Here is a 14,163-nt window from a genome sequence, read left to right as displayed (position 1 = left end):
ATCTGTCTTTATTCATATGCAGGACTTGCATGCTGCCAATAAGCTGCTAGAATGGGATCACATTCAGGGAGCGGTGCTTGCCTCAGAGGACACATTGTTCTCACATCTCTAGGCCTCATGCAAGTACTGTTGCTGTCAAAATCCCTGTCTGTGCTGTGTGTACTGTGCCCAACATACAAACTGTCAAGGACAAAGTGCTTCAGCTCTCAGCATCAACAGCAGTTTTAAATGTATTGTATATTGTGCCTTTCACAGACAAAGTCATCCAAAAGCACTATAAAAAAGAAACTTGGTAACACTTTACATTGTGTCTCTAATTACTGTGCACTTACATAGTAGTTACATAGTAAATACATGTGTACTTACATTATTATTAATTATTATTATTGTTATTATGCATAGTTACAATGCACTTAATGTGTAGTAATGTGTAGCTCTTCTGCACAATATATGTAAGTACACAATTGTATCAGAAAAGGGTTAAGGTTAGGTTTAGAGTTAGGGTTAGAGTTAAGGTTTGGGGGGTTGGGGTTAGGTTTAGAGTTAGGGTTAGGGTGAGGAATAGATTAGGGATAGGGTTAGGGTTAGGGTTAGGGATGAGTTATATTGTGCAAAAAATAAGTAGGATAAGTACTATGTAAATACATAGTAATTAGAGATACTTAATGTAGAGTGTTACCAAAAATTTCTAAAAATCAAATTTAACATGAAACTAAATAGCAAAAAAGCCAACCTAACAAAATCCCATTTGAAAAATGTAGACTTATGTAAAGATTCCACAGTCTTGGAGCACAAAGGCTGAAATCCCTGATGCTTAATTCTAGGGATGGAAAGCAAACAATGGCAGAAAAGCAAAGCCATTGAGAGGGTCAAGCCATTGAGAGGGTCAAGTCATTGAGAGGGTCGCAGCTGGTTTTCACACATGATACCTCAACTTCAAATTAAAAAAAAAAAAAGATTGTACATACATGTATATTAAAGCGCCATTAACTGATGTATGTAGATTGCATTGATAAGACTGATAACCACAAGATACAAGTCTGATTGCATGCTGGTCATGGGGACAAACATACTCCAATAGCCCTAGAACTAATTCTGCAGAATACTACAGCTAAGACTTGTGCTTCTCGTGGGTTATTCTTACAGCAGCAAAGATTGAACAAGGATTTGACAACAAACACAGCAAAACCAGGAATATGAGTAAGTAAACAAGTGGCATTCCAGGGTGCCTGCATGTAGCAAGTATAAGGAGATTCTCATTGCTTTGGAAACCTGAATCTGGTGTATATTGTAGATAGCATGAAACAAATCCTGTCAATGTCATTGATACAGAACCAGATAGGACAGTTGTCAAAGGATTTCCATTTCCGACCAGCATAAGATTGGAAGCTGGAAACGGTGGAGGTGGGTGGAGGCTGGGAACAATAACAGCTTGCAGGTATGTTTGAGCTTACGAAAGAATTAAACTGGGGTCTGGTTGTCTCAGTATCTTTTTAGAAGCCCAGCTAACCTTCATTTAAATTCAATGTCAATGGGGGTAAAGTTCAGGTAACTGCTGTGATAATATGTTTTTGTGTTTTCATTTTTTTATTTAAAAAAGGATTTGGTTCAGTATCAAATGTTGATCAATATCTAAAATTTCTGATCTTAGGTTTAACTGATAAGTACTTATAACACACCCCACCCCTCACCCTATAATTTTTTTTTTTTAAAACTAAACACGGAAATCATTAATCATTAATTACATCCTATTTCCATTATGATACATGTGACCTAAACCTACAAGCAAAAACAAGAACAAATGCTGCCAAGATTTTAACCAGGCTATCAATCTGTCAATACATTAATCATTATCGCCTACGAGCACCCTCTGAATTCTTAACATAGAAGTCAACCAGCTACTCTGGAAATGCAGTCAAACAAGTGGGTTTGTGTTTGTTTAGCAGCAGCCATTTCAGTAGTTAATTATCAGTTATTAAATCTCAAAAGTGCACATCGACAAAAAAACTGTTAACAACTGTTTATGTTTTACACCCTGCCTACGCTACACTTATTGTGTCATTCCAGTACAGCAGCCATGGATTTGTGCTCAAAGTACCATCACTCACCTTCAATCTATAGGACTATATTTGCTTTGACCTGATTGTTCTTTGAAACAACATGAAACCTGTTGTGTATCAAGTTTCGGTGGCTTTGTGATTCTTCAATTTCCTCTTTATATCTGAACAGCTGTAAACTGCCTGGCTGAGGGGGTGGATGCTGAGTACAGATAAGATGGATGCCAATCGTACGTTACACACCTACATTTCATCTTCTAAAATCGCAGCAATCCTTAGGAGCACATTGGGCTCCATCGCCATTAGTATAGTCAAATAGTCACTCCACCCACAACAGACCCTTTTTAATTCCCCACAGGGCCTGTTTGAATTAGGTTCCTGTCTCCACTGGGACTCTTTGAAACAGACGGAACCACTTTGACTGAAAAAACTCAATCCGACCACATCAACTCTTTTGATTGTTGCACGGGGGGTATATTAATTAGGTACCCGCTTAATTTGCATAACATTCCTCATACTGTTGGAATTGAGATTTTGTGACTGCTCTCATCCTTTCTGGCCATTTTTTATTTTTGCTCAGAACTCTAAAAACAGTTGGAAAGTTAAAACACCACCACAAAAGCCCTCCGTGACAGACGGAAAAGCTTTGATATTCAGGGCCAAGAATTCCAGCTCCTTATTGCAGAATTATTCTGATAAGACAAATCATAACATATGATTTACCCTGCAATATGCATGCTCTCCGCATTCTGCTCACCCTCATCAGAAACAAACAAATATGTTCCTCTAGAAGGTGACTGATTTGTTACGTTATTTTGGGCACTAGACACTAGATATTAGTGATGCCCCTAACCAATTAACTGAGTGTCTTTGTTGGTTGTTGAGAGCCTAGGATGATTATTTAAGCATTTAATTTGAAAAGGCAAATATGCACAATTAAAGAAATTGAGACAAAACTAAATAAAATAATCCACGGTAAGGAGGTAAGCCATTCACCAAGTGTTAGGGCTCTGAACCAATAGGCTCTGACCCAGGAAGCAATACATAGTGGAGGCTGGGAAACAATAACAGCTTGCAGTTCAGTTTGAACGGAATAAAAACTAAACTATGGATGTCATTGTCTCTGTCTTTTTTTAAACCCAGCAGACCACGAAATGAAATATCAGTGGGGGAGAGTGCGCACCTAACTGCTGTGATAATATGTGTTCATGTTTTAATTTTTGAATGAAAGATTCTTTGGTTCAATATCAAATCCTGTTACTAGTACTGAAGTGCACACTTCACCACAAAGCCTTGAGGTAATGAGGAAGGAGGTAATGGAAGTAGACAGTTTAATTATACACGTGGGAGGATAAAGGTTAATTAGAAAAGAAAAAAGCTTAACCAGAAAGTTTAGATTAGCCTAAAGGAAACCCCACGTAACTCTCCATACAGTCTCCCTTCTTCACTGTCTCACGGTGAAGACCAGTGACTAAAAAGGTTATTGTGTTATAGAGCGGAATAGAATGGTAAATTATTAAATATAACCCTTCAATCAGCCTTTCAATCTAGCCTGGAGCAAGCCTCTTTATTATTTACTTTCTTAGACATACTGGAACCTAAGTAAAGCCATGTCTACAGCCTAAATAACATTTGAGCATCTATCCCCCGATAACTTTCCTTACTTGTTGCCAACTTTCAACTCCAGAAAGGCCTTGAGCCTTTTACACAAGATTTTCAATGTGATCACAGAAGATCAGGAAAGGTAGAGTCTCGGTTAGATGATGGTTTTTCGATTTGTCCCTAGAAATTGAGGCATTGAAGATATAGTATGATGTTTAATTAAACCAAAATGGCACAAGCCTACGCCCTTCACAATTGAGACCTGCAGCAAGCCCGAAGAATAGCACAGTACTGCCCCATTCAGCCCCACAAAGCACTGCTCTGAATCATTCATGTGAGTTCAGACAGGTAATGATGTTTTCTATTAACAGATAGCTGCATCATTTGAACTATACGGATGGAATGTGGTGATATTGGGCAGAGGGCGATGATAATAATAATAATAATAAAAAATAATAATAATAATAATAATAATAATAATAATAATAAATAATAATAATAATAATAATAATATATTTGTTTTTATATAGCGCCTTTCATAGTGGATCACCATCACAAATCACTTTACAGAGGTAGGGTGTGAACAGAACATTATATGCAGAGTCATTTATAACAGGACATTGATTTAACATGTCATCCGTGGGATGGAACACGAGGAGGTTAAGTGACTTGCATTTACCCAGTTACAGCTGTATTTCATGAGGCCGTGGGGGTGCTTCATACTTCTGAGGGTTAAAAAGCCCTCAGGATGTGACGAATTAAACAGGAAATTATATATAAAGCGAATCTAAACAAGAATATCAGTTAATAGAACTGTACGCCATCTATTTCACACCCATAACAAATTGCTTGCAATTTAACATACATTGTATTCTTGTCTGAATGTGTGCTGTTGGGAAAAGGACACTCCTACTCGGTGAAGTCATTGTATACCTCCTCACCAGGCATAATATAGTAAAGACCCTGCTCAGACACATCAGAGCTGCCCTGTGTTGCCCATGGTAGCCATAAACTCTATTGACAGTATTATTGCTTGTGTGGCCGGTTTGTGGTATGTTTCATTATGAACACCATGGGCAATGCTTGAACAGTTTGTTCTCTTGTCAGTAAGTCTGGAACAAAAAAAGAAATGCAATTGGAATCAGTGGGATATATCTGAGGGGAAAAAAAACACATACTCCTCTGCTCTTTACATAAAAATAAAAAGAAGTGTTATTTCTTTGTTCTCTTCTGACTCTTTTTTCTTTTAAGTGAACAAAGCTGGACCCCTGGTCCCTGTGAAGATTCCAGCTCACCACTTATGTGGTTTTACAGGTGCTCCTCTTTTTGATTTCCCCACTGTTTCTCTTTAGTTTCCGAGTTTGGAATTCATTATTAAACAGAGCCTTTGGGGATTGAGTTGTAGGAATGACAACCTCGTTCCCAGGCACTTTGGCTCACAGTAAAAGGTGAAAAACAATTCCAAAGAGATCCACTGGGAACAGCACTCAGCCAGTCCTATATAACACCAAGGCCTCCACACAGAATGCAAGCCATGGGAAACTGAGAGGCACGGCCTTCACCCATTGAGTTTCCTTTGTAATGAAACCCTGGTGCCATCTTAATAACTGCTGCGTCTTTTATTAACATTTCCTCTGTTTCTAAAACCCCAAACATGACCAGGATAGCGCTAGCTTGTTTACATGATTGATAATTCAGATTTGGTTCATTCAAGGTTAGGCCAAGTTATCTAACTGTGTAAAGACTCTCTGTAATACCCTGGCCTCAATATTTCATGTCATTGTCAGATAGTGAAGTAACAAGGGGAGCACTATATTTGGAAGTCAAATCACTTTTTTTATTTATGAAGGCAGTGCAGTGTTAAAGTGTCCTGGTTTATCTACTCCATACTTCAATATACAATACAAAGATCTTAGTAATTATCATGATAACAACAGCTGTGATCGGAAAGTAACTGAAATTCAACCGCCTTAATCCAGATTCAATTCATTATTTTGGACAGATTTACATATAAACCCTCACCTACCTGATAGGAAAATATCTAACAAAGCACTCCCTTACTTTGGTTACTGTCTATAAACCACCACATAGTATCCAGTTTGATAATTCAACTTCCTTTTAAACATGATACATTCATATCTCAGAGAAACTGGAGAGGAACGGGAAATTAAAACACGATAAAGACAATCATCCAAATAAAGCTGAAGCACTAACGGATAATGACATAGAACATCTGTACAGCACTGAACCACTATGTTTAAAAAAAACACAACCGTACTGTGTGAACCATGACCTCTCTTTAATATTAGCATAAGGGTAATCCCATAGATTTATATATATATATATATATATATATATATATATATATATATATATATATATATATATATATATATATGGGGCCTCTTCAGTGAGTTACAGGAAAACAATTCTGTCCGGTTTTTTGTTAAGACAGAGCCAAAAATTACTGTCCTTTGTTTAATGAGCAGGAAACCAGAAACACTACAGTGTCTATGGGATCTACCTTAATAAAAGGACATTGAGTGAGATTTCGGGTATTCTCTATTAGATAATAAGAGATAATCTATCAATTAAAGTCGAATATAGAGATATATATATATATATATATATATATATATATATATATTATATATATATCTGAGTCAGAATCATAAAATAGACTTTTTCAATAAATCTTGTTTTGCTGTATGCTAGATATATCAATCCACTAGCGATACCTACTGTTTCTAGAAGATATTCCCCAGTTAAGATGCACCTAAACATTACTTGACAGCATGCCCTTTCTTTGATTGAGACTCAGGTTGATTATTGTAGTGCCTTATTTGCTGGACTTCCAGTTAAAACATCTTGGCTTCATTTGGTTCAGCACGAGGAGCTCTTAAAATAAACAAATCTCCTGGGCCAGATGAGATCCTCCTAATAGTACTCAAAGAAATGAAAGAAGTTATTTACAAACCGCTAACCAAGATCATGCAACAGTCTCTTGAGACATGGGTTGTACCGACAGACTGGAGAATTGAAAAAATAATACAGATCTACAAAAAGGGAGACAAAACCGAACCAGGTACAGACCAATAAGCCTGACTTCTAATAAATGTAAACTTATGGAAAAAAAGATCTAGGAGTTTATGTTGACTCAGAAATGTCTTTATCTAGACAATGTGGGGAAGCTATAAAAAACAAAATGCCTGGATATATTGTGAAAAGTGTTGAATTTAAATCAAGGGAAGTAATGTTAAAACTGTACAATGCATTAGTAAGACCTCTTCTAGAATATTGTGTTCAGTTCTGGTGACCTCGCTACAAAAAGGATATTGCTGCTCTAGAAAGAGTGCAAAGAAGAGCGACCAGAATTATTCCAGGATGAAAAAGCAAGTCATATGCAGACAGGCTAAAAGAACTGAATCAATTCAGTCTTGAGCAAAGAAGACTACGCAGCGATGTGATTCAAGCATTCAAAATTCTAAAAGGTATTGACAATGACCCAGGGGACTTTTTTAACCTGAAAAAAGAAACAAGGACCAGGAGGCAAAATAGGAGGCACTTTTTTCTCCCCAGTAATTTTATTGATGCTGACACACTGGGATCCTTCAAGAAGCTGCTTGATGAGATTCTGGGATCAATACGCTACTAGCAACCAAACGAGCAAGATGGACCAAATGACCTCCTCTCGTTTGTAACCTTTCTTATGTTTGTATATTCTTATGTAATGCTAATCACCCAAGTACTCAAATCCTTCCCCTGGCTTCCAGCGAGTTTTACAATGTTATAGTGTATGCTCACTACCTACAAGGTCCTTCATGGTTTTGGGTCATCTTATCCTCTTAACCTGCTGATTCCCTGCCTTCTCACATGTTCCTGGTGATCACAAAACACTGATCTACTGGTGATTCCAAAAAGACTGTTGAGAAGCTAACTTTTAGTAGTTAACCACAAGCTCATTATGGATCTTATATGTTAATAATTAAGAGCCCTGGGATGTCTTTTCATGGAGAGAACTATATTACTTGTATTGCATTGTACACAGCTATGGCCAAATGAATTAACAGATGTTGTTTCATAAAGTCGAATGAAACCTGCTGAATAATGTTACGTTAACATATTGAAATACAGTCGCAGACAAAAGTATTTGGGCAGTTAAAACACAAAATGAGAAAAACCACAAAAAAATAGATTTCTATAATTTCTAATTGTTTTGTTAAAAGATATAAATGAGAGATTCAGCTTTATAATAAAACAATAAATTATTACATAACATGCATAAAATGAAAAATAACATGCACAAACTAATTAATATTTTAACAAAAGTATTTGGGCAATCAACATATTTCATATGAAACCCATTCGTTGCTAATTATTGAGTTTATAATGATTGCAAAGCAACACCTGATGATAATTATAGAATAAATACATAATCATCAAGTGCTGAAAAATAAATTGGAAATTTGTGATTAAAAAAAGCAATACATTTTTTTAAAACAAATGAATACAACTAAAGAAAAAGGAAGAACTACCATAAAACTGGCATTAAGACTCGGTTCACCAAAAGCACTGTGTGGGTTATTACTGACAAACACAGGAGAACAGGAACTACTGCAACTACTAGCTCCAGGTGTGAAAGACTGTGGCAAAGTGGGTAACAGTGTACAGGTGCAGAAGTGATACAATGCTTAATCAGGAGACAAGACAGTGATAAACCAATTAGAAAGGCTTTTAATATTGTAATCCAGATCTGGTGACCTCAAACAACAATCCCAGGTAATACACAGCAATGTGTATTGCACTGTTCAAAATAAAGGGTTTAGTCCCAAATAATAAACACAGTCCAGTTACACACACAATATACAAACACAGTCACCAGTCCTGGGTGCATGCTGCAGTGCTCATGGTGCTAATACAATTATTATCGTGAAATAGGTGTAGTGATGACCGGGAAATTAGAAATCACTTTCTTTGTGTTTTTTTCATTTTTTTTAACTACCCAAATACTTTTGTCTGCCACCGTACACACTGCTTTGTACTTTTCCATATACCTAACAAAAAACTGACACCAATTGAAAAATGTGCCATTTCAAAATCTAACATGAAATACTTTTTTTGCAATATCTTTTTGTAGTTTCTTTGATTTCATGTTAAATAAAAGGCAGCTGTGGACTCATATGTTTATACAAGGCAAACTTCAACATAACTTCTATATTGAGAAGGCACAGAGACCTCTAAGCAAAACAGCAATATAGGGTTAAGGCAACCTGCCAATGGAGCTCAATGAGATTTGCTCAAGTTTTTTCCTCTGTGGTGATACCCTGCTGTGAGGTTAGCTACTCATATCCTAAAACATCTGCCCAGTCGAATTAGTTTATAACCAAAGTGATTCAAAACACTGATGTCAGACAAATCCGAACAGAAATTGTTTTGAAACAGTCACTCTTTTACTAAAATCTGTTATTAATCAACTCCAGATAATGAAACGAAAATCAAAGTAATGTGGGTAGTTACAGCCCCAAAACATGTACACACATAGATAACATAGTTTTGATCAGAATTTCAAGAACCTCGGCATTAGGAGGGTCATTATACACCAGGGTGCAGTTTCTGGCTGTATCATTTTTCTAACTTGACTACTTTTTAAAAGATTCAGCGCTGGTCTATTGTTTAAGCAGGAATGATTGTTTCTCCAAGAGCTTTCAAGAACTTGAAAGAAGAGCGGTTTGAGCATAGCAACCACAAGCATGTCAATGTATTTGATGTGTTCTGTGAGCTGACTCCCCTTAATAACAGTCTGCATGGTCGCAAGTACTTTGAGAAACATGATATATGCAGTAGCTAGAACACAGTCCACAGAGAGGCTGAGAACCAGCAATGAAGCAGATACGCATTTGGGCATGAATACCATGTATGAATGACATTTTCCAGCAGAAAGACATTGTAAGTGCAAAATATTTTTCTCCTGTCGGGGATAAAAATGGAAAGTGCAGAGCCTGGGATAAAATTCTGTGAAATTGCAAGCTGTTATGCACTGTATAAGACCATGAGTTTTAATTAAAGAAAACATGTAATTTGGACTGATACAGAAACTGACATAAAAATAACTGTTTTTTTTTTTTCACCCAACTACTTAAGGTTGACATCAGTATCCTCTAATTTTAGGATTCAGATTTGTATCCTTCCTTTTGTTACATTTGCCATAAACCCCTCAATTAAACTCTACAATGTCATATGATATGGTTTGATTTCACTATACCATTGAACGCAGACTGCAGTCACTCCAAGGGGACACGGTGGTCCATGAATAGAATACGGCAGATTCAGACGCTATGCATCCTTTCTATAGATTTGAATGCCTGGGTATTAACAAGACTGCCACTGTCCTCGTCAAACAGGTGGCCTGGGACCAGTCTGAAGAGAAATGGACTCTTTCACATCCCCCTGGTCGGCCGTAAATCTCAAATCATTTCAGGCCATCTGGAATAAACTGACGTCTCTGAGCAAGGTGATGCCAACCTCATTATTTTTGGAAAAGCAGTGTATTTGTTATTATGTATTAAAGGATTATCATACATTTTATGTCGATGGACATAAAACTTGCTGGTTTTACTAAAGAAATGGTCCTTAATCCCCAATAGTCTGACTGAGACCTCATTGCTAGTACCCAGAAGAGGTATCTCTGCACACCACATGTAGTTTTTAAGGTACTATGTTCTTTCAACCGAAGAATGCAAAGCCTAAAATGCATCAAAAGTATCACAGTAATATAGTATAATATAGTAATTTCTTCCTTTATCACTAAAGTCATCAATAACTTCAATCACAAAATAACAGTTTGTTGTTTTTTTTAATTTTATCTCAAAAACTGAGATGAACAGTGGTCATATCAATGTGGTCATAATTGAATATGTAGTTTCTCGTGTAATCTTCTGCAGTTTGGGCAAGAGGACTATGGAGATGAGTGGCTCTGACAGCTCAGCCTGTCCTCTTTGTAAACAATGTCTCCTGAACTGCTGTTGAAAGTAAAAAAAAAATTCATTTAACTTTAGCGCTGAGGTGTTCTATGCAGAGGGTGGCACCCGTACACAGGACGCAAATGTACCTGAATTTTGATTGATTTATAATACAAGAGTATAGCAATATAACTTAAGTAACAGTGTAGCAACAGTACAATTACTGTATCATGAGTCTAAATATTGGTAACAACGTAGAGTATTGTGTTGCCACCTACTGTACAGTTTAAACACATGTGTTTTACTATTGGGCTATCCAGTGCAGGGCTTGACAAGATAACCTGGATAATAAATCAACACCAAATTGTTGCCCACACTAGGCATGTAACCAAGTTGTGCACTTTACCTTTGAATGCCATTCTCAACTCAATATTCCAGTTTACACAGTATGACAGCCCCCCCCCCCCCCCCACACACACACACACACATCGCCACATTCAACAGTATCATATCTAGGGCTTCTGATTTTTGTTTTAACCAATAAAAACCAATAAAACACCCCAAATACTATATATATACCCTCTTCTACATTCCTACATTTCTACTGGAAGATTGTAACACGCTTGCGAGATTTAAAAAAGAGATGTTCTTGCTTGCGATATTTAGCCACGGTACACAGTATTTACACGTATCGTGGAATTTAAAACAGAATTGCAAATTGCGGCGAAATGTAAAGGAAATACAAAAAAACATACAAAACCCCCACAAGAATGTGCCCTTGACCACGGGGATTTCATTGTAGAGACAGTAAAGGAAAGAAGGTACAATTGAAGTGTGCCAGTACTGTCGAGGTACTATATACATTGTGACAGAAAAAAACTAAAGAAACCCAAAACAATGAATTCATACAGTATAGGAAAAGCTACAGCCCTGAAAAAAAAGATTTACATATAACTCGAAAATAGGCACCGAAAGATTAAATTAATAAAAACCGAAAAACAGAATCCCTAATTATAACACACTAGCCTGCAGCCTTTCCACCTGGGATTTAGATTTTGACAGATCATTACAACTAAGCAGTGCTGCGTCTGGTGAGTGTTTGGATGGGAGACATCCATTAAATCCTAGGGTCTACAGGATGAGTTGATATCTCATCCCTGGACCAGATCTCATAGCTCCCCCAGCAAACAGGGAGCTGAGCTTTTTCAACTGCTGTCTCATTAAACACAGCTACTGAACCTGTGAAATCTGTTCAGAAGAACTGCAGGTCACAAACTCTGTCTAACGGAATTCATAATTGTTCTATCCAGCAATTCCTAATTGGGACTGCTCCCCTGCAGTATTTTGAATCCAGCTGCTGTGATGTACTGAGGTTTTATGTGGTCTGCTCGCCGGGAGTGTTTAGAGGGGGTTGTAGGTTCAAAGACCTGCAGTAAAATGTTGAACCCCACAAGAGATTTAGTGAAATACAATGCCACAAAACATCTTGGGGTACATTCATTTGTTCTAAATGTATCTGTTTAAATAATTATTTAAAGGCCAAAGGAAATAAAAACATCCCACATTTCATACTGTTCTTTCAGTTTAATTTCTGTCCATAAAAATATGAAACTCAGTAAGATTTGTGTTTTAAGGATTCAACTTCCACTGTTAAGACCAATTGAATAGGCCTCATGTATTTATACAGCATTTGAAATTTAGTTTGTTTTTGCTATATTATAAAGACTTTATTCCAACTTAAAAGCTAACACTTTTCATCAGACCAACTAGAAATCTGATTTACACTGATTAACGGATAATGATGTCAACTCATGTGCAGACTTCCTTTCTAGCTCATACATCAGTCTGACCCAGGCAGGTAGCACAAGACGGGCTATTGACCTGCCCAAGGCTGTGCTGCTGTAGTAATTCAGATATAGGGTGGGGCCTTTGACTGTCTTTGAAGCTGAACAGAGACAGAAGAAAGATTTATAGCTTTAATTCACAAGCTGCACTGGCCTTTGCCAAGTTAATTGTGTTTATACAGTGTGTGTGTATATATATTATATATATATATATATATATATATATATATATATATATATATATATATTATATATATAATATAACAGTCAGTGTTTAAAAAAGTATATCTATACATCAAAAAAAAAAAAAAATGAGAAAAACCACGAAGAAAGTGATTTTTATAATTTTGAATTGTTCTATTGAAAGGATATAAATTAAAGTAGAGATTCAGCTTTATAATAAAACAACACAATATTAAATAACTTGCATACAATGTAAAAATAACATGCACAGCGAAAAATGACATTTTTTAAATAGAAGTTGTTTCATGAATGCTATGTAGGCGTGCTTGTGTCAGTGTTGCTTAGCTTTATGAGATGTGATGAACATCTCACATTAAAGAATGGATGTAAAGTAGGAACAATTACCTTAAAGTTCGATACATATGGGAGAAAAAAAAAAAATGTCACAATAGATTCATTTCTGCAAATATACTTTATGGTAGCTCCAATAAAGGTGAAACAACTTCCTTTTTTGGCTGTCACTTGTAGGCAAAATTTCCATCTTCTAACCCTTGGTTTATGTTTGACCTCAGACGTGCTCATGTTAGGATGCTGGGAGCACACCTCAGGCATTAAAGGGTCAAGTTTCAGTTCAGAGTAGTCAAGGACTGGAGGCTGGAAGTTCTTGGTTTGGAGCCCAGCTGAGCTGCTGATTTACTGTGATTAAGGCACAAATGAATTGACTTCAGTCCTGTCAATCTGTAAGATAAGGTACAAACAGGTGGTGCCTGGAAATAAGATATATACACAGAGGAGTCCAGAGAATAGGAAACGGAGAGCTGTTTTACAGTGCTCTGTGTGTGTGTGTGAATCCAGCTGGCTGTGAAGGATTTTCAGCTGGTCATACTGGTTCAAGAGATAATACTAAAAGAATGTACTTTTAAGAGCAATTTTACAGTAGACAGGTTATCTTCAGCATGAATCTGAAAAAAAAACACTTTACATGTACAAAAACTGCAATGTAAGAATAAAAGAATCATATAAACTGATATCCTAATAAAGATGGGGTATACTCTACACAACACACTTGTCACCTTATCTTTAACACATGCGCACAGACATGTTTTAAAAGACTATCCTGTAGAGTGGAGCAGTGTCAGTGTGGATTTATCCCTGTGTCTGTATCACCATTTTTACTGAAAAATAAAAAAATAATAAAAAATAAAAAAAAATAGCATGGCCATTTGTCTTCATTTACTTGAACTGAACTGAAGGTGACATTCCTGGGCTGATATAATGAGGATAGATGATGTCTGAATGGATGCTTTGGTTACACAGGGGCTTTTCATTCTGAGTAGCCCTACAGCAGAGAGCTATATGTGCTCCTGTATTTGTATTGCTCACATTGCTGTCTGCAGGACTTTGAAAAAAGCCCTGATTATTGTACAGGATAAGACAATCAAGTAATATTTTTCAATATTTCTTTTGATTTCGTAAGTAATTAAATACAGTGAGCTACTGTCTACATTAGTACGCTGC

This window comes from Polyodon spathula, chromosome 2, assembly GCF_017654505.1.
Source record: "Polyodon spathula isolate WHYD16114869_AA chromosome 2, ASM1765450v1, whole genome shotgun sequence".
NCBI classification, from domain to species: Eukaryota; Metazoa; Chordata; class Actinopteri; order Acipenseriformes; family Polyodontidae; genus Polyodon; species Polyodon spathula.
This window is presented reverse-complemented; position numbering follows the sequence as displayed.